Below are 20,690 nucleotides of genomic sequence, written 5' to 3' on the forward strand. Positions count from 1 at the left end.
AAAATTGATGGAAAGGGGAGCCTGGGAAGTTCTCCCATTGCTACCAATAGGCTGGATTTTCCTAGAGCAAAAACAGATTTTTATGCTGCTGGATCAAAAAATAACATTTTGCCTTCCCAAATTTGCACAGCTCCTGAAAAAATAGGGGGCACCTGAACACAGGAAACTGAAAATGGAATGGGGTTTACCCGAAATGCACACCTCTAGTGGACACAGCAGGGAAGACTCTACATACATTGGACAGAATCCTGTAAGTTGGTCCACATTAGTGTAGCCTTACTGATTCAATTGCTAAATGGCAATTTGAATAACAAATACATGTAAAACCAAAACAAATATAACAAATCCAATTAATTCAATAGGTATACTGTAGTTAGGAATAAGACTAGAATAAAGGCTACAGTATCCAAAGCCCTGTCCACCCTCTGTCATCCACAGCTAAAGATCTGGTATAAATTTTTGCATCCTGCCTTGAATAATGGAAGCGAAAGTATGTTGTTGTTTTTTTTTTGGGGGGGGGGGTAAGAGGGGAAAAAGAGAGAAACATACTGTTCGTCTATAGCAGTGATTCTCAACCTGGGGTCTCTAGATGTTTTTGGCCTACAACTCTCAGAAATCCCAGCTAGTTTGCCAGCTGTTAGGATTTCCGGGATCTAGAGGCCAAAAACATCTGGGGACCCCAGGTTGAGAACCACTGAGTGTGATGACTCATGGGCCTTGTAGTCCTGTTCCTAGTACTATTGTGGCAGACGAGGAGGAAAACATGGGATTTCCACCGGTTCAACCAGAGCCGGAGCCTCTCCACCTGGAGGATGTTTGCCCTCAAGAATTCAGCCAAACAGGCCTTGGGCAGAACTCCCCCCCGTTTCCTCGGAGGGACAATTATAATCGAGATAGAGGAGTCAGAGAGGCTAATCGCCGGAGCCTGAGAATCGCTGCCAAACAACTAGCTGATTAGGTCTGCTTCCCTTGGGAAATTCTAAGGAGTCATGCATCTGGACAGAGTTGGGTTTCGCTTCTCGTTCTCCAGGGAAAGTGTTCTGTTGGCGGGAAAACGAGACCCAATATAGGTGCTTGTCGCAAGGGGAACCTTGCGGAGTCAATTGATCAGCTTGAGGAGTGAGATCGTGTGTGGACTTCGTAACCCCAGTTCCTTGCTTCCCGGATCAAGTTCCAAGCCTGCCTTGTTTCACGTTTGCCACGGACCTTGTTCATGCTTCATGTTTGCCTCGTTTCAAGTCTTTGATCTAGCCAAGAATCAAGTTTATTTTCCAGCCTTGTTGTCAAGCTACATTGGACTTTAAAGACTCTGACATTTCCCCACACTTTTGCTTGGCAAAGTGTGTGTTTCGGTCAAGTGGATTAAAACTTTGAACTCTAATATCTTATATTGGACAATACATTTCTGGACTATATTTGACCTCATCTGAAAGGTCTGCTTCTGAACTATATTCTTCACTTGTTTTTATTGACTTTATATATTTCTTTAATAAAGATATTAGATAGATTCTGGTCTCTGTGTAAGGTTATTGGTGCTCTGCAGCCTGGGTCCTGACACTGAGCTATAGCTTTTGCCTTGCTTGAAAAACAAGCATTTTGAAGCATCCAGAGCCATTCCTGCCCACCTAACTATGCAAATTGTGTGGTGGGATTTTAAATAACAACAACACCAACAAAAGTTAAAAGAACACCCCATACCCGGGAAAACCCAATTTCACCTACTTGTTTTATGGATTCCTATTGTTGAAGCTTGTGATTATTTGAAAATGGGAGATATATTTTCTAACTAATCCAAATGATCAGGTTGTTGAGAGATAGTGTGGCAAAGTAAGCAACATGTTGAATTGGAAGCTGGAACAAATCTTGGCTTTTATAACTTCTATAACTTTTCAGGCATGAAAGTCACTGGAAGGTATTCAATTCCATGGCTTTTTTGTGAAAATAAAATGAGGGACCCATTCTGAGCTTAATGCAAAAAGAGCAGGAAACACATATGGATAAATACATTTTATCATGTGCATACACAGCCCACTGATTTTCCTCCTCCTTATCCAAATACTGACACATTATTTTAAGGAAAAGGCTCAGATGACACTTTTAATTAATCATATTGTTGTATCTGTATTTTATAGCCATTTCTTATTTATCTATCAGAACATTGTGGGTAGAGACTGGGAAAAATGAAGTGGAAATATGTTATTGACATTACCAGTAACATCTAATTTTACCAGGTTTCATGTCAACCCGATAGAGGTGTTGACACTCATCTTGCATAAGCCATTTAGCAGTCTACTGGCTACAAGAAAGATTAACACTCAGGAGAGCAAGAACAAAAGTTGCCATATTATGCACAAATATTATCATTTCAGTCCTGTGGGTGGCTCAAACTGCAAAGGATAATGATAAATCTGGGCAAGCGTTGTCAACAAGTAGAATATCAAATAGAGATGAAGGGAAAGGATCAATTGTTCTACATGTTCATTGAAATGGAAATACTTTCCACAGTGGCCTATTTCTATTCAATAATTCTTCAAAAAAAAAATGAAAAGCACAAGCATGAATAATACAATGAATATATGTGGGCAGGTTTGTAGATATTAGGCTATAACTTTTCATCTTATAGTACTTCTATTTCTAGCTCAGATGTATTATTTTTAAACTGTCAGTTCTGAGATTAATGAGAGGATTAATTCCTATGACCAGTGTTTGCCTTATTTTCTGTATGTGGTAATCAATGTAGGCCATTGAAATCAAAGTGTTAAAACTAATTGTTAGTCTCAAATACAGGAGATCTTTTGAATAAATGAAAATTATTTAATGGTATATTCTTATTTGGATTTATAATTGCATTTTGACTGTTCTAACTAATATTGGCTGTTTATATCCAAGGTGTTTTCTGCTTAAGTTTTAATAATACTGTATTTACTTTGTTTTTCCTGATTTTTAACTATGCAGGTGCTAGTCTATGTAGAATGTTATGTAATCTTTTAAGGGTGTATCCTGCCATTGATATATGTAGTATTTTAATGATTTATATAGGATTTTAATGGGGTATTTTATATTGTATTTAATAATCTGGTTTTCATGTATTTATTTGTTTGCCTTATATGTGAAAGACCTGTGGTCTAAGCATCAAATAAACTTGGCTTGACTTGAACAATGAGTTTGACTTGAACAATGAGTTTGACTTTGAAAGAAATATGACCACTATCACTAGCAATGTAGACTAAAGTACTAGTTATAATTATATGTACAATTGCACTATCTTAATTTACCTTTCAACATAGAGGTTAGTCTAAATTAGTTTTATATTTGTGCAGTCGTACATCTGTTCCATGCTGTTTTCCACACTTAATAATAGACACTCATTTTTGTATGTACTTCCTCTAATATATAGAAAAATATGAGAAGAGGGATATATTATTTTTCAAACCACATATTCATTTAAGAGGTACACCCATGGAAAGCAAGCAGTGCAAGAAGGTGGAAGTAAGCTTTCAATGGAGAAGAATATGTGTGTATGTGTGTATTTTCAAGTTGTTTGTCAATGTATGGAGACACTGTGAATTACTTGGGATTTCTTAGGCAAGGAAGACTCAAAGGTTTTCTGCCATTGTCTTATTCTACAGCACCTAGTATTCCCTGATGGTCTCCCATCCAATTACTAACCAGACCTGATCCTGCTTAGGTTCCAAGATCAGAAAAGAGCTGCTGCCTTGAGATTTTGTGATTCTCAATAACAATTATTTTTTATCCCTTGATTTTTATGAACTTGTATTTTGCCGTAACAAAATCAAAGCCCATAAAGGAGAAAGGCAAAAATGATTTCATTTCTAGAGCCAACTCTGTGTCACTGTTGTTGTTGCTGTTGCTGTTTTAATGTTTTGCTAAAGAAGCAGGTGCCAAGAACCTCCAGATTTTCTTCCCTTGCATAGATGATTCTGCATGCTCCAGTAAAAAGTTGCAACACACACACACACACACATACACACACACACACTCAAAGGTCTAGACTCGAGGATCATTTTGCATCAAAACATGAAATGTAGGTAGCTCTCTGGAATTGTAACATAGGTTCAGTTTGACTCAGCAGAAGCATAATTTCAATGCTCAGTTATTTCTGAGTCTAATGAAGATTTTAAAAATAAAAATAAAAAGCCCTGGTAGTTTTTTAAAGAGTAGGCGCTATCCTTTCAGCACCACAATAGCAAGTCATGAATAAGGATAAACAGAACATGGGAGCTTACATTATAATGTGCAGATTTCTTTTGTGGAGCTACAATCAAGTACTGAAAACAACTGGGAACCAACTCTGCATTTTGAACCTGCTTAATGCTTGGCAGTGCATATTTTAAATACACATCTGTGTAGACATATACATGTACATTGCTAAAACATTACAGAAAGTGGGATGCAAGCATATATATGATTGGACCTAGAAGGATATTTTCCAGTGGTTTAAAATGCAAGTTTTATATTAGTGATGTGGAGAAGAAGCGAGAAAATGGAGATGCAATTGATGCAAATGAACTGGAAAGACTGGAGGTTCTGACAGTCTAAAATAAGTTTTATAATTTCTATATCAACTTAGATTTAGAAAGAAATGGAACAGGAGGGAAGGAAATCCTGCAGTGAGTGGGGAAAGAAAGGAAAGAGGAAGATATTTATCCTTTTCCACATCTCCAGCTGCCCTCTATGCTACACCAAGGCAACTATGTCAGCATTTTATGTGAGAATATAACCATTGACAGTCCTATCGGTATATGTTAAGCATGAACCAGGAAGAGCAATAGTGTCTTTGTCCTCTTTAGATTATAGACTAAACTAACAGAACTTCACAGTGGGTAGGGAATGTGTCATGCTATTTATTATGGACCACAAACTTGTAGATCCTCACCCAGTCTGAACTTACTCAAAGAAGTGTAACATAGTATTTTCTTGCAAATCAAGAATTGAGAGATGTGTGAGGTGTAACATCAAACACCAATAAAGTAAGCCAATACTATCAAACTGGGAAAGAAAAAACCCAATGTGGATCAACCACCAAATGTAAATCTAGTTGTGCTCATGTTGACAAGAGAGAAGATAAAGGCAGGCAAGATGCAACATTCTTCCTTTGATTTTTTTTCTCTTTAGTGATTCTATTTTGTCTTTACGGCTTTCTTCCAATGTCTCTAAGGTAAAAAGGTAAGGGTTTCCCCTGACGTTTAGTCCAGTTGTGTCCAATTTTGAGGGTTGGTGCTCATCTTCATTTCTAAGCCGAAGAGCCGGTGTTGTCCGTAGACACCTCCAAGGTCATGTGGCCGGCATGACTGCATGGAACGTCGTTACCTTCCCGCCGGAGTGGTACCTATTGATCTACTCACATTTGCATGTTTTCAAACTGCTAGGTTGGCAGAAGCTGGAGCTAACAGCGGGCGCTCACTCCGCTCTCCGGATTTGAACCTGCGACCTTTTGGTCTGCAAGTTCAGCAGCTCAGCGCTTTAACACCAGAGGCTCTAGTCAGCAGTAAATCAAGATGGTGCCAGACCAGCTTCTCGGGGAAAGGAATTTCAAAGACAGAGTTACATAACTGACTTAATTTTAAATTTGGGATTGAGATCAAGCAGGCCTGATGAGACTCAGAACAAATTAACCAATTGATGCAAAAGAAGATATCCCCAATCCCAAGTTGTTTAGGACTTGAAAGTCCCAAATAACTTGGGATGGATTGGCAACTAGGGAAATGATTTCAAACTGATGTGATATGTTCTCTGTGATCAGTTCCAGCTAATATTTGTCCTTTGGTATTCTAGACTAGGTGAGAGCCAGCAGGGCTTGAGTTCTGGGCTAAGAATCTGGGTCATAAGGATTTGAATCCTACTTAGCCCTATGAGTGACATTAGGCAAATCACACTGTCTCTAGGAAAGCAATGACAAATCCTATATAAGGTTGTCATAGGTCAGAGTCAGATGCACATAACAACACAGCAATTCTATACTAACTCAACAATCTTCAAAAACAGTTTTGAATGAATCACATTAAGATCTATATAAAAGTTTGCTGTCATACAACAAACTCAGGTGCTTCAGAATATGAAAGATAGGACTAGATTATTGCAAACTATTTTGAAAAACTGTAGGATGGATCTGAGCTGTTATTTCTGTGAATTAAAAATGAATATCTAGATGTTTTACACCTTTTTTCCAGTATAATGATGACCCTGACCAAGGATTTGTGTACACCAGCCTTTTAACCTGAATTAGTTGTGTGTGCCTTTGCTAATGTCTCCAGAGCTCTCCATTTGACTGGCATGGCAATGGGAGTGGAGACAGGCGTGGCAATCTTGCCAGGCTAATTGGTTTCAGCTTGATTGGACCATCTGGACTTTTCAGCCACTGCTGCTACAGGTCAGGAGTGGAGCATTTGGAAAGGTCCAAAGCACTTGGAGCCAGTCAGGAGCATTTATGTTCTGGACTGGTCCTGGATTTTTATGTAGATGAGTCCCAAGATAGGTTGAATACAACTTCCATGTCACTAGATACATCTTCAGTTCTCCAAGCCTTCAATTCACCGAACAACATAGAAAGAAATCACATGATTTCTATGTTGGTAATCATCATAACTCTAACTCAAGCTTCCCATCCCCTGGAATCTGTCAAACATAATTCTGTTGTACAGCTAGAAATATTTTGCACATTGGAATTAGGTGAAACTGATGAGAAGCAATGAGAAAAAACGAGTATGTGGTTTGCCAATATGAAGCACTACCCTATTCAGAATATGAATTATGTTCACATGAGCAAGTCTAATTACATTATTATTATGATAAAGGTAAATATGTGCAATCATGAACACCAGGTTACACAAAGCAGTTAAGACTGATCTAATCTGTGTTTAATTTTCCTATTTTCCATATGCCATTGCCTTATAACAAGCCATGTGTGAAATGTGATTGGAAAACCTCATTGAGAAATTGTTAATAAATGGTTGTCTTATTTGCAGTATTTTTGATCAGGAAAAAAAATGTAATGAGCTGGACAGTCCTGTTACTTTCCCTAAACTCTAGACCATCTTAACTGACAACAGTAGTAACATCTGAGACAAAATGTAAGCCTGTAACCTTAACATAATCACATTTTTCTGTTTTATTGTTAAATTTGCCTGATGAAAGCAATGAAGCTTTGAAAGCTTTCATTATGTATTTTGTGTTTTTTAATTATGCCAATAAAGGTATCACTGTTTTGTGGATTCTGGATTTTGTTGTATTTTGCTGCAAGTCCAAAATACCTAGCCCTGGATATATAAACTAATGTGTGAGGGGAAATGTCTGGTATCAGATAGTTCTGCTTTTTATCTACATGACATTTTGACAAGAGACGTTTTTGCTTACATTCTAAAGTTTTTAATGGTATACTACCAATTCCCCACACAAACAGATTTTTATTACTATGAAAACGCCATGAGTAGTTTCTGAAAGCAGATATGAAACCACTTTTTAAATTGTTTCCTATTGTGAAGTAACAGGGTGCAGTTTCCAAAAATCTGTCTGCCTGGACTGTTATTGTATTGTAGACCTTTAGTCAATATTGATAATTTCTCACTTCAGATAAAACTCCAGGCTTTCACCTTGTATACTAGCATTGTTTGTGACACAAGGCATCACAGGTTTGTTTTAGTTATATGGTGTTGTCTTGTTGTGTGCCTATAAGTCACTACTGACCTATGGCAACCCTAAGTTGAAGCTACTACAAGGTTTCTTCAGGAAAATTTGTTCAGGGCTCTTCCTTTGAGGCTGAGAGCATATGATATGCCTAAAGGTACCCACTGAGTTTCCACAGCAGAGTGTCCGACCTCATCACACTAGAGCATGGATCCTCTATAAATCCAGTTGCTGCCTCTTGTAGAATTCTGGGGTTTGTAGTTTAGGGAGAGGCCTTTAATCTGCTTAGCCAAACAGGTCCCGGGCCTCACTAAACTGCAAATCCCAGAATTCTACAGGAGGGAGAAACTGAATTTAACGTGGATCCATGCTCTAGAGTGATGAGGCATTCTATAGAGCTGGGTACAGAATCTTTTGGGTAGAATATAATATAATATTTAAAGAGAGGAGCTTCCTAAGGGCAAATGTGTATGTTTTTGTTGTGATAGAAATAATGTGTTCAAGTATAATTAATTATTGTTATAACGTATAAGTATTTGTATTTGTTACCAGATCAAAAACATGGTTTGACACCTAAATGCAGAAGCAACCCCAGGAGTCAATCCCCACAGGGCCCTAACCTGGAAAGATCTGGACCGTAGCTTAAGGCCCAGATCGTTCCAGATGTTCTATTGATCTGGAGCAAACTGGGAAATCACAGTTTTATTTCGATTAATTTGGTTTTACCTGAGGCATTTGGATGCCTCAGGTAAAACCGAGACAGGTCCCAGGATATGAGCCTGTCTGGAAGGGCCCATAAATGCTCTAAAGCAGTAATTTTGCTCCTCCAGGTGTTTCGGACTTCAGCTCCCACATATCCCAGCCATCTTATCAGCTGTTAGGAACTGTGGGAGCTGAAGTTCAAAACATCTGGAGGAGCATAGTCTGAGAAACACTGCTTTAGAACATTAATGCCTCTTTGAAAAGGGTAGGGAGAAAATCATGCATATTTGAGAAACATTGCTCTAAAGGCACTGGATCTTCTCAGATCCTTGAAGCTAAACAGGGTTGGCCCTGGTTAGTACATGAATTGGAGACCCCCCCAATGAATGTTAGGTAAGGTAGGGTTTATTTCAGAGGATTAAATTATCAAAACCATCTCTGAATAATCTGTGTCTAAAGAGATTTTATGAAATCCCTGTATTCACTGTTAATCAGTAGACAATGTGAAGGCACACGCATACATTTTTTGCAGAGGCAAAATCTTCAATTTTATGCTCAGTACAACCCTCTGAAGTAGACTAGACTCAGTGATAGTGATTTCTCAATTCCTTTTCATGGCTATATAAAGATATGGCTATGGGCTTCCCAAAGGAATGTAATGTTCTGCTAATTTACTTCTCAAAGTGAGAAATCTGTAATTTTAACACTTTTGTAGCTTATGCATACTTAAAAGTTTTTTTCTATACAAAATTCATACATTGTTGTTTTCCACTGAAAATTGCACTTTGTGCAGGTAACATTATCTTACATAGAGGAAACAGCATTTGTTTGTGTTGAAAATTTTGTACATGCTATCATTTTCTGCAATATTATTTTTGCACAGAAAAATGCAAAACAGCCTCATGTTAATTTTGCATTAAAAAGTCATCAATTACAAAGATTCTTATTTTTCAACTTTTTCAAATATTTCTGTCTGTAGTTTCCCATATTGTGTAACTTGTTCGCAGATTTGCTGAATATCTGGTGAATGTATCAATGATAGCATAAATGTAAGTCAAAGAAGCATTCTACACATTACATCATGAGCATGACAATGGTGGTTGTTTCCTAACATATGTTATTAGAACTACAATTGTCAGCGCTGCATAGCCACAGAATGATGGAAGTGGTGACATAAGCATAAATCCGGTTAGAATCCATTCAGACCCAACTAGAGCAGATCCATTTAATCATTTATGTAAATGTCTCTGATTCATCCATTCTTAATCCAGAATACAACCCTCCCATAAATGAGCACAGATAGCCTAGGAAATGCAACAACTTTCCCCAATCTACCCATGACCCAGTCCATTTCACTCCATATTGTCATTAGGGAAGAAACAGTAAAGGAAACTGATGATAAAGGTTGCCAGCATTGAAGATTCCTGCAAGGATGGCCACCCTTCTGATCACCTTGGGCCCAGCAATGGGAATATAGCTCTGAATATTTTTGTCTATGTAAATAGTAGCAACAAGGAATATATTTTACCCCTCCCGGCTTAACTGTAATGGATAAGGCAATAGTATGTGATACATGCATACGCTTTTACAACAGCTGTGCACCAGTTTCTCAAGCCCTGAAATCTGTTTTTGACTGGGCACAATGTTTTCTTTCTTAATCCCATTAGTAGGATTTGGAAGAACCCATTTTAGATCTGATAATCTTCAGTAAGGGGAGGAAAGAATGAAACACCATTCATTTTAACACAGGTGGTTTCCAAGAAATGCATGTTTATGTGAGGTCATAAATAATCATGCATAATTATGCATAAAACACTGCTGTCACTGACAACGAACATGAAACCAAATAGTGGAGTTGCACAACTTCCATACAATTCAAGAACTATTAAATTCACTCAAATTATAGCAAAAATTATAGCTGTGGACTTCATATCCATATCCACGCCCTGGAGAAAATGATCTCTCTAGGTCCTCCAGATGATTCTATGGCATGTGTTTCATGGAGGTTACAATATAATTGCATTGGCGGAGCAAACAAATTCCTAGAGATGACATCTCTCTAGAAATCCTGAGGTCTTCCAACTCACCTTTATGGTATGTGGGGCCAGAAGTCAGGTAATTAAATGTGGTTGTATATGAGGTTTCAGTTAACAGCGCTCTGTCCAGGAACATATCCCCCATGAATATGAAGTCTTACTGTATTGAGGGAGTTCCATGTATTGATTGATTGGTTTTATTTTATTCTGTTTTTCTCCTGATATAGGGGCTCAAGGTGACTAATAACAAATTTGATACCATACATGTAAAACAGAACAAATACATTGAAATATGAATATAAACAAATAAAAACAATCAAATCTTGAGTGTCATGTAACACAAAAATATTAAAATGCACTTAAAACTTTATTTAAAAACTACACCCCCCCCCAAATCCCAATCACACCATCCTCAGCTGCAAACCTCTCATCATTCCATAAGCGGCTGATAGTAGAGGTGTGTCTTCACCTGTTTGCAAACGCGAAGCAGGAATGGGACCATCCTGGTCTCTCTAAAGAGGGAGTTCCAGATCTAGGATCAGCTATCGAAAAGGCCCTCTCTCTTGTTCCCACCAAATGAGCTGGCCCCAGAACTAGGACACAGATCTGGGATCTTGAAATTCCACACGTCAGGCTTGCAACCATTTAGAACCAGAAATGAAGTTTTATATTGCTGGATGTTTTGTATTTTAATGTGCGTTGGAAATACCTCTACAAATAGTGACAGCTACTGAATTTTCATTGTAGTGAAATTTTACAAGGAAAAACAACATATTTAGTGATGAGAAAAATTAAACACAGAAACACCACCACCACCATTTTGTGTTGAGAATATTGCAAAACAATTTTACTGACAGTAATTTTGTTTGTAGTTATAACTGTCTGTTCCTATCAAGCATCAAACAACTCTTCTCCATTTAGTGCTGGAGCCTGACTTGTGAGGCAATGGCATTCTGTACCAAAACCCAGTTTTTTGTCTGGATGAAAGGATCCTTGTGATTGTGTCAAGTTGACTGTATCAAGATGGCGCTTTTTTCAGGAAAGTTTTATTTGATATGCAGCAGTAGATGAACGACTACTTGGTTTTGTTGCCTAATGTTGGCCAAAGCATGCAGAAGATTCTGTTGTCCATGAGAACAAGAAGATATGTGGCTAGTTCTTATTGCTTTTTGTGGGGGCAGGGGTGGGGTGGATAATATACCACAAAAAGGGAACTGTGCATATACCGTAGATTGACTTCCATATTGGGAATAGCCACCTATAAACCAGCCCCTGCATATCAACCACATTTATCTGCCCCCAAAGAGTCCACAAGGATGACATTCTGCAGAAAATCTAGAAAGTTTTCACACTGCAATATCTCCCCAACATAGCATGTACACCAGTGTTGTTAATGTGCAAAAGGACATGTGGCATCTGACCTTATATAGCCTTACTAGACAGATCGTTTTACAGCCATCTGTCACATGAGGCAGCAACTGTTCATCAAATTATGAGCATTCCAAACTGCTAAATATATCTCAGGAAAACTGGCTAATGTGAAATCCTGTTTCTTCAGCATTGACTCATCTGACTACAGCTCACTAGGAATGTAAGGAATATTCAAAAATATTACTGTCTTTTATTAGAAAAATATCTCTGTGTGTCAAGATTTTCCATCAAAATAGTTAATGCCTGCAAGAGTTTTCCATAAAGTAAAATGCCATATTTAGAAGTATAGAGGGGCATCTACACTGTAGAATTAATGCAGTTTGATGCCACTTTCGCTGCTGTTAAATCCTTTGTAGTTTGGTGAAGCAGAAAACTACATAGAAGAGTGGCTAAAGACCTTCTACAACTACAACTCCCATGATCCATTGAGCCATGGCATTTGAAGTGCATTAATTCTACCATGTCACAGCTTGTCCAGGCACTAAAAATGAAATGAAATACTCTGTTGCAATTGACTGTATAAAAAATTTCATGCAGAAGCAGAAAAGTCTTGTTTTTAGATAAGAAGTAAATGCTAATTGTGATACTTGCACTTAACCATGTCTTTTACTTCAAGCCAGAGCTGTGTTATGAATAACTTTTCAATAACTTTAAAGCATAGGTTCTTTTTATTGCAATTTCAGTCGGAGAGGTATAGCAGAACTTTTACAGAACAACAAAGAATGACATTAGACATACAGACATTCAGATTCTATGCAACTACATTGGATTCACAAATGACCTACAGATGCAAAGGGGGGGGTACATTTTCATTCAGTATTCACACACAACATGCATCCATCTTCATGCATACCATATTCTTTCTCCCTCCTTGGAGAAGCACCTGCTTAGGCCAGACCCAGCTTCCACTGCAGCCTGCCAACACATAGTTCCAAAATGCCAAAACATCAAAACTCCAAAAAGACCATGAACAAAATGCACTCCTTTCTCTTCCCATGATAAAAGGAAGCCCCAAAAAGTGAGCATAATCCTGCTTTCCCATAGCAGATCTGCCACTCCCAAGAACACCATCTCTACTGAGCATGGCGGTTGAACAGCGTCGCTGTCTATCACATTTTCTGGTCTGTCATGAAGTAACTTATATAGCAACATTTTGCTGATGTTGTCCCAAAGTTGTAAATGAATGATAGACGTCTTCTATCCTGGAATACCTTCAGTTTCGTGGACCAGATGTTGATTCCTCTTGATTGGTGTTAGTTAGCAAACACAAGCAGCTCTGCATTGACTTCCTTGTTAACAGTCGTAAACATTTCTCTTATCACTGTCAAAGTTCTTATCACAATTTACCAGATAGGTCAACTATTTCAGGTCTCCTTAATAGGTTTTAATTTACAATTCCTCTGCAGGTAGTTAATGGTTTGCAGGCCTTAGTCTACAGACTGGTGACTTCAAATTTACTAGCTCACATTCATTCTTCCATTCATACCAACATATCATATATTCATATTTCATTTGATCTTGTTACAGCTGGGCAAATGTTGGTTGATAACATCCTGGATTAAAATTGTCAGTCTGTCCATTTCATTTAAGTCATACGTTTTTGTTGATAGGATCTTCTCAATTTTCCATTTTTGTGCATATAAAGTCTGGCTGACATTATCATATACTGTAGAACCCTTTTCATGTTGATCTTTCAATAATCTCAGCAAATATAATGCTGGTTTATCTGCAACTGTATATTCATTTTTTAAAAAAATCACACAATATAGTTTTATTCCAAACTATTTCGCTTTACTACAAGTCCACTGCATACAGGAAAAGGTGCCCATTTTATCTCTATCCTAACATTTTGAACTCTTGACATTTTCTTGGGTGTTACATACCATCTGTACATTATTTTGTAGTTTCTCTTTCAGGTCATAACTCAAAGTAAATTTCAGGCCTTGACCTACATTTTCCCCATTGTTTCAATTGAATGCCATGACCTACATTTTGATGCCAATTTATCATACAGTCTTTCACTTGCTCAATTTCCACTTAAATTTTCAATGTAATTTTATGCATCTTTGCAATTAAGTGTTCTGCACATGTTGGTGTTATGAATTCTGTTTCAAAACCACCTCTGACTTATTATGAGCACTAAACCTCAGTCTGTTTACAGAATCTGGGGCATGGAGGATGTCCCATAGACTTTCCCATGCTTCCTTGTGTTTCATAACAATTCCAAGAAAATTTTCTTAACAAATAATTTTACCATAGACTCCTTTAAGTGAAACAATATTATTAAATACAGAATTTGAAAGAAAGGGACCTCATTTCCCTAATGTTGCTCAACACAATTTTTGTTATTGGTGGGGAAGACTTGATCTACTACATTACAAAATTATTATTGGCTGCCAGGTCCCCAAGTCAGCCACTAACACAAGTAGACTGTGGTCTAAGCAGTATGTGTGTCCCATATTACCACAATGAAGTGGGTCTCCCCACTCAAAGAACTGGCTGCCAGTGGCTTCACTGGCAAATAGGGTCACTGACAAATGGTGTAAGAACATCTAGAAGGAAGCATGAGAGAAGATGTTGGTCTACTGAGCAATTAAATTCTTATGTTCAGTTAATTGTTATTGCTCCTTTTAAACAAATAAATTGCCATCAAAAAGTATGCTAGTAAACAAAAGTGATACAGCATAGTCAACCATTGTTATCCCCTGGTTATATAACGAGCCTCCATGGATAGAGAACAGACAACCTCCCTGCATATTTCAGAGCACAAGAGGGAAATGAGAACAGCAACAGAGAGGTCATCATGATCATTCTCATTCTCAGTACCTGAATAGGGGACAATTTCTGTCTAAATCCACCCAAAGCTTTTATACTTTAACATTGGTCTGCTCTATACATGTGGCAAAATGAAACACTAGAATTCTGAGATTCTGGACCATTTCAGGAGGCAGGCGGGAGAATCCACTTTTATTGCAACCCCCACATTTTTATTTCAGTTTCCTTCATTAAGGGTGCACCTACTCCAAAGAATAAATGCAGTTTGACTGCATTTTAACTGCCATCGCTCAATACTATAGAACCCTGGGTGCTGTAGTTTGATGAGGCACCAACACTCTTTAGTGGAGAAGGCTAAAGCTCTATTAAAACTAATAAAGATTAACATAGCACTAAAGGGAGTGGGGTTCTATCTTGCCAATTTCCTGCTATTTAAAATTGATTTTTTTAAATATGAGAATTGTTAAAAATGTGATCTCCTTGTGCACAGTTAATTGTGCACATTGAGATTTTCCAGATGTTTAATTAGCCCCACATTCTACGATTGTGTGTGTGTGTGTGTGTGTGTGTGTGTGTGTGTGTGTATGTGTATATATATATACAGTAGAGTCTCACTTATCCAACACTCACTTATCCAACGTTCTGGATTATCCAATGCATTTTTGAGTCAACGTTTTCAATATATCATGATATTTTGGTGCTAAATTCGTAAATACAGTAATTACTACATAGCATTACTGTGTATTGAACTACCTTTTCTGTCAAATTTGTTGTATAACATGATGTTTTGGTGCTTAATTTGTAAAATCATAACCTAATTTGATGTTTAATAAGCTTTTCCTTAATGCCTCCTTATTATCCAACATATTCGCTTATCCAACGTTCTGCCGGCCTGTTTATGTTGGATAAGTGAGACTCTACTGTGTGTGTGTGTGTGTGTGTGTGTGTGTGTGTGTGTATATATATATATATATATATATACACACACACGAATGAAAAGAGCCTACAGAAGCAGTCAGAATGCAATACCTATATCCATTTGCCCAGAAGACTCAATGAACTCACTGTGACTAACTTCTCAGTTGATACCATATTTACTTGAGTCTAATGTTCGCTATTATTTGACTTAGGACCTTGTCACATGGCCCAGTTGGGTTGTTCCATCTTGCCAGCTTTCTCTGGCAAAAGAGAAGGTGTGCAGAGTGACTCATGGTGCCCCACACGCCTTCCCTCCTTTCCTCATCACATGTCAGAAAAGGTGACAATGCATGGCAACGCGCATTGCCCTGCCACCCTTTCTGCCATCACATGGGCTTTTGGGGCCAAAAGCATGAGTAACTTCATCAGATTTACCCACACAACACTTTCCTCCCTGTAGTGGAAGGCTCTTTGCCTCCCACTTTGGGAGGAAAATAGGTGGGGCTTGCTGTGGGTTGTGTGATGGTGCATGGCAGACCACATCAACGCCATGCCCATGTGAAGAAGACCAAAATTACATTGCCAAAATTTAGGTGCACATTCAATTCAATGATGTATTAGAATCAAATAAATAAATCCACCTGAATGAAAAGGCCCAGAGGAACCAGGAACCCTGGAGGCTGGACAGGGATTTGGAGCATGTGATGAAGCTATTTCCAGTGGTGTTGCCAACCTCAGGGCTCCGTGGCACTTGGAGTAGGAGGGAGAATGCCCAGCTGGTGATCCAGTCATTCAATCAGTCAAACTTTATTACAGTCGAAAGACTCAATTTGTTCAGCAGTAAAAATACACAACAGATTCATAAACTGATAAGACCACTTAAAAGCAGGACGACCCAGTCAATCTGGATGCTCAGCCAAAAACTTGCCTCCTGGACAGCCCTTGGAATCTCTCACCCCCCTTACCCAGACTCAATCCCATGAGGTTCCCACTGGCCTCATTCACAAGGCCTTCAAACTCTAACACCTCAATTTTGAAGGCCATGTGAATGATACCAGCTGAGAATTGTTTGAGGCTGGTGAATTTGCCTGACAAAGGGATGTGACTTCCCAAATGGCCTATTCATGCTACCTGCCTCCCTGACATGTTATGTGAGTGATATTGGGTGCATTACATTCAAGGGCAAATCCATTCAAAATTACATTTGATGGCACATTATACTCAAGTAAATACAGGTATGTGGCAGATCAGGTTTTGTGACTATAATTACAAATATTCATTTGTTTCAAGTAAATAGCAGCAAACTCAATTGGACTTACTTCAGAATAAATAAATCCAAGAACTCCTTGCCACAATGCTAAGTGAGCTTGTGATAACAGATAGAAATGAGATTACCTGTGAAAAAATGGCACAAGGACTCAAAATTTGTTGCCAAAAAGGCACTGAATCCACTCTCTGTTTTACAGGGGCCCTGTAGGTGCTGGGCTTTATTATTTCCCATAGAAGTTTGACAGCAGGATTGCTCCTGTATAAACTGGAGCAGTTTGAGGAGGAATGCTCCTAAAACTGAGACATGGAAATGAAATGTCCTACAGCAATAAATCCATGGGGCATCTCTGCTCAGCAGCCTTATCTTAAGTCATCTGTGCTAAGACAAGAATAAAGCCATCATGATCACCAGTCACATTCACTCTTTTCAGTCTCTTGCCCAGGACACAGACTGATATTTGAACTAGATTGGCAATCTTTTCAAAGAAAAGTTCTAGAGATTAAAAACACAGATTAGTAAATGTCTGCTTCAGATTTCGAAAGAACAATTCCCTTGTAGGTTTTATGAAATGCTATTGTGCATGTAATAGCTGGTCTATACAAATCCATTGTGACTAAAAACTTCTGTCTTGGTTATCACAGCAGGTAACTCCTTATCAGAAGCATACAGCTTCTGAGTCAGGCAAACTCATGGAAAAACCTATGTCGGCAAAGACCATTCCGCCCTCTTTCCTTCACTCCCCTCCCACCTGAAATTCTCCTCTCGAATTGTGCTTGATCTCTTTAACTCCTGTGAACATGAAGTCACAAGTCACGAAGAACTTTCCTTACCCCCAGCAATAATAATTATCCAGGGGGGAACAAACCATAATGGAACGTGAGGAATCATCAAGAACCTTTCTTGCATCTTAACTACAGTAGCTTTTCAAACTTAATAATAAAGTTGATCTGTCTTATCTACAAAGGTTCAGTTCCAGGGTATGAAAAGAATGTGGGCAGTTACACCCAAACTGGTAAATGGTAGTGATGTGGATGCACACTCTTCAGTGTGTGTGTGCTCATATTACTGACATTTAGTAATATAGGGCTTGAGAATATGTAGTCATTGGAAATAACAGATTCCATGGATACAAGGGGCAACTGTGATCCTTCCTTCAAACCCAGAGGTCTTGACAAAGGAATTTTTCTCTCAAACTCAAGAACTGTAATTTTATTAAGCCAACTGTTTTTAAATCCTACCTATATCAACTTGCCTGTGAAGAGACTCCTGCATGTTGAAGTGGGGGACATGCCCAGTGTTGCATTCAAGAAAAGAGGTATCATGGTTTAAGAGAGTATTTTATGTAATACATTGCTAGGGTTGTACATAAACAATATCGGTTTTAGAAAATCTAACCAGCAATAGCACACAATTAAAAATGGGTTGTACATGCACACATGCATGGAATGAATGCATGCATATGCCAATAAAGATTCAGCGTATGCTTACAAACAAAGGAATAGAAAAGCAAGTCACAGAACTAGAAAAGAGATGATGGTCAACCTTCTGAAATAGAGAAAGAAGCTCTCTATCACCATCCAAAGAGCAAGCCAAAAAACCCAAAGTGGACCACACCAGGGATGCATATAAGCACTTCCAGTCAAATATCCCATGCCAATACACACTGGTCCTCAGTGTCTTTTACCCTTTATCAACACCAGAGTTCTCCTTTGGCCTTCTGATTTTCATGAAACATTGGTTGGACCTCATAGGTCAAATTTACCACCTAGGTCCATTTTTTCTCAAGGAAAAAAAGTCCATATTCATCCAAATAAGTTTTCCTAATTAACTTTCTCCTTGGAAATTCACCATTAATTCCTCAGTCTCCAGCCTCAATAAGTACAAAAATGAATGGACAGACAGACAGACAGACAGAAAGACTTTCATTGCAACAGAACATTTTTCTTTCACAAGGCATTGGCTGGACTTTATAGGGCAAATTACAATCTAGATCCATTTTTTGTCAAGATAACAAAGCCCATTTTCCTTCAAATAAGTTTTCCTCATGGAGAGTTTTTCCTTTAAACGTTACCTATTAAGCCCCTAACCTCCAGTTTCAAAATTACAAAAAATGGGCGAAAGAAAGAAAGAAAGAAAGAAAGAAAGAAAGAAAGAAAGAAAGAAAGAAAGAAAGAAAGAAAGAAAGAAAGAAAGAAAGGCAGGCAGGCTTGCATTGCAATGGAACATTTTTCCTCCATGGAAAAATACCTACAGAAGAACACATATGGAAAAAGTTACATTTCCATTAGGATCTCTTTTGCATGGAGCCCTTGTTTTAGCATCACATCAAATTCACCGTGATTGCTTTCCTTTCATTAGATTAGATTTCCTGCTCACTCCTGATTATGAATCTTTCAAAACCCATGTGGATTTCATATTCTAACAGTCCTCAAATAAATTACTCCAAGGATATTATGGCGCAGAGAACATTCCTCCAGAATCAGTCCTATATCCGTAAAAGGGGCTCACAGCCCACCCTGTTGCTGAATTGTGAGTGCATTTGTGTTTTCCCTATACTATATTAAGATTTCAAGCCTGGCAAGACCAAGGTCAACACACAGGCAAAAGATTTCCTCACCACAACCAAATGAACTTTGCTTAGGAATTCCAACCAACTTAGGCAAAGATATAGATTGTTTTGTATTCTAGGAAAATCATTTATATTCATAAAACGTTTAGTGCCAACCATGTTGTATGCCGTCCCTCACATCTTTATTCCCATCCTCTAAAACAGTGTTTCTCAAACTGTGCTTCTCTAGGTGTTTTGGATTTCAGCTCCCAGAAATCCCAACCAGCTATTATGAACTGTGGGAGCTGAAGTTCAAAACATCTGGAGGAGCATGGTTTGAGAAACTGCTCTAAAAGATCCTTATTTCTGACACAATCCTAATGTATTTTTAGTGTTCTGCTATTTCCTTGTACAGAAAATCAGTATGGGCCACTAATACTGGTGGTCATATGAGTTGGAAGAGACTAGCAGTCATCCAATCCAACCCTCTACCTCACAGCAACACATCATCAAAGCACTCCTAATTGATGGCCATCCACCCTCTATTTAAAAATCTCCAGAAAAGGAGACTCCACCATACTCCAAGGTAGCATATTCCACTGTAAAGTCACTCTTACCAAGGAGTGGCACCTCTTTTTCTATAGTTTTAATCCATGTTTTACTATCCAGAGCCAAAGAAAATAAGTTTGTTCCATCCTCAATATGCCATCCCATCAAATATTTATACATGGCTATCATGTCACCTTCTCTTCGCTAGGCTAAATATATCCAGCTCCCTAGGTTGAATCTCATAAGGCTTGGCTTTCAGATCTTTGTCCATTTTGATCACCCACCTCTAGGCACATTCCAACTTGTCCTTAGTGTCCAGGTGTTGAATATAATATAACTGAATATAGAGTCACTTACTGTTGCTTCTCGGCTACCTTCGTGCCTTCCGTCAGTGAAACATAAAGCTAAAACAAAGGCTGGGTTACAAATACATTGATTCCAAAGTTGCAAACTCCAAAGATCTTGGTTAAACATTTACTCCCATTTGAAGTTGCAATTTAGCTACAGGAATCTGCTTAGGTAGCTATTGGCACCTTGAGAATCAGGTGACAGGCAGTCAGTTTGTTTGTCACCATGCCTACCCCATCACAAATGGCCTGCAACATTCATAAAAGTGATCAAAACATGTCAAAGCCAGCATTTCAACAACAGCGAGAAGAAGAAAGATGTACTGGGTCAAACAAAACATCCCATTAAGAATACAAATATTTGCAATCAGGGCTGCTTAGATAATACATAATTAAATGTTACTAAAACAGAATAATGTGGTTTTTGTTTTGTTCTTTCTCCCAGTTCCTCTGTTTGTCTTGTTGGGTGT

At 38.3% G+C, this 20,690-nt stretch overlaps 1 protein-coding gene across 1 annotated transcript in view; it reads right to left on the minus strand.

The window, feature by feature from the left end:
- Positions 1–20,338, minus strand: part of kcnj16 (potassium inwardly rectifying channel subfamily J member 16) — a 67,983-nt gene extending 47,645 nt beyond the window's left edge. The window contains exon 1 of the mRNA XM_062970865.1: positions 20,231–20,338. The gene's annotated coding sequence lies outside the window, so the exon portion shown is untranslated. The remainder of the gene's footprint in view (positions 1–20,230) is intronic.
- Positions 20,339–20,690: the final 352 nt, after the last annotated feature.

The sequence above is a fragment of the Anolis carolinensis genome, chromosome 2 (genome assembly GCF_035594765.1).
Source record: "Anolis carolinensis isolate JA03-04 chromosome 2, rAnoCar3.1.pri, whole genome shotgun sequence".
NCBI classification, from domain to species: Eukaryota; Metazoa; Chordata; class Lepidosauria; order Squamata; family Dactyloidae; genus Anolis; species Anolis carolinensis.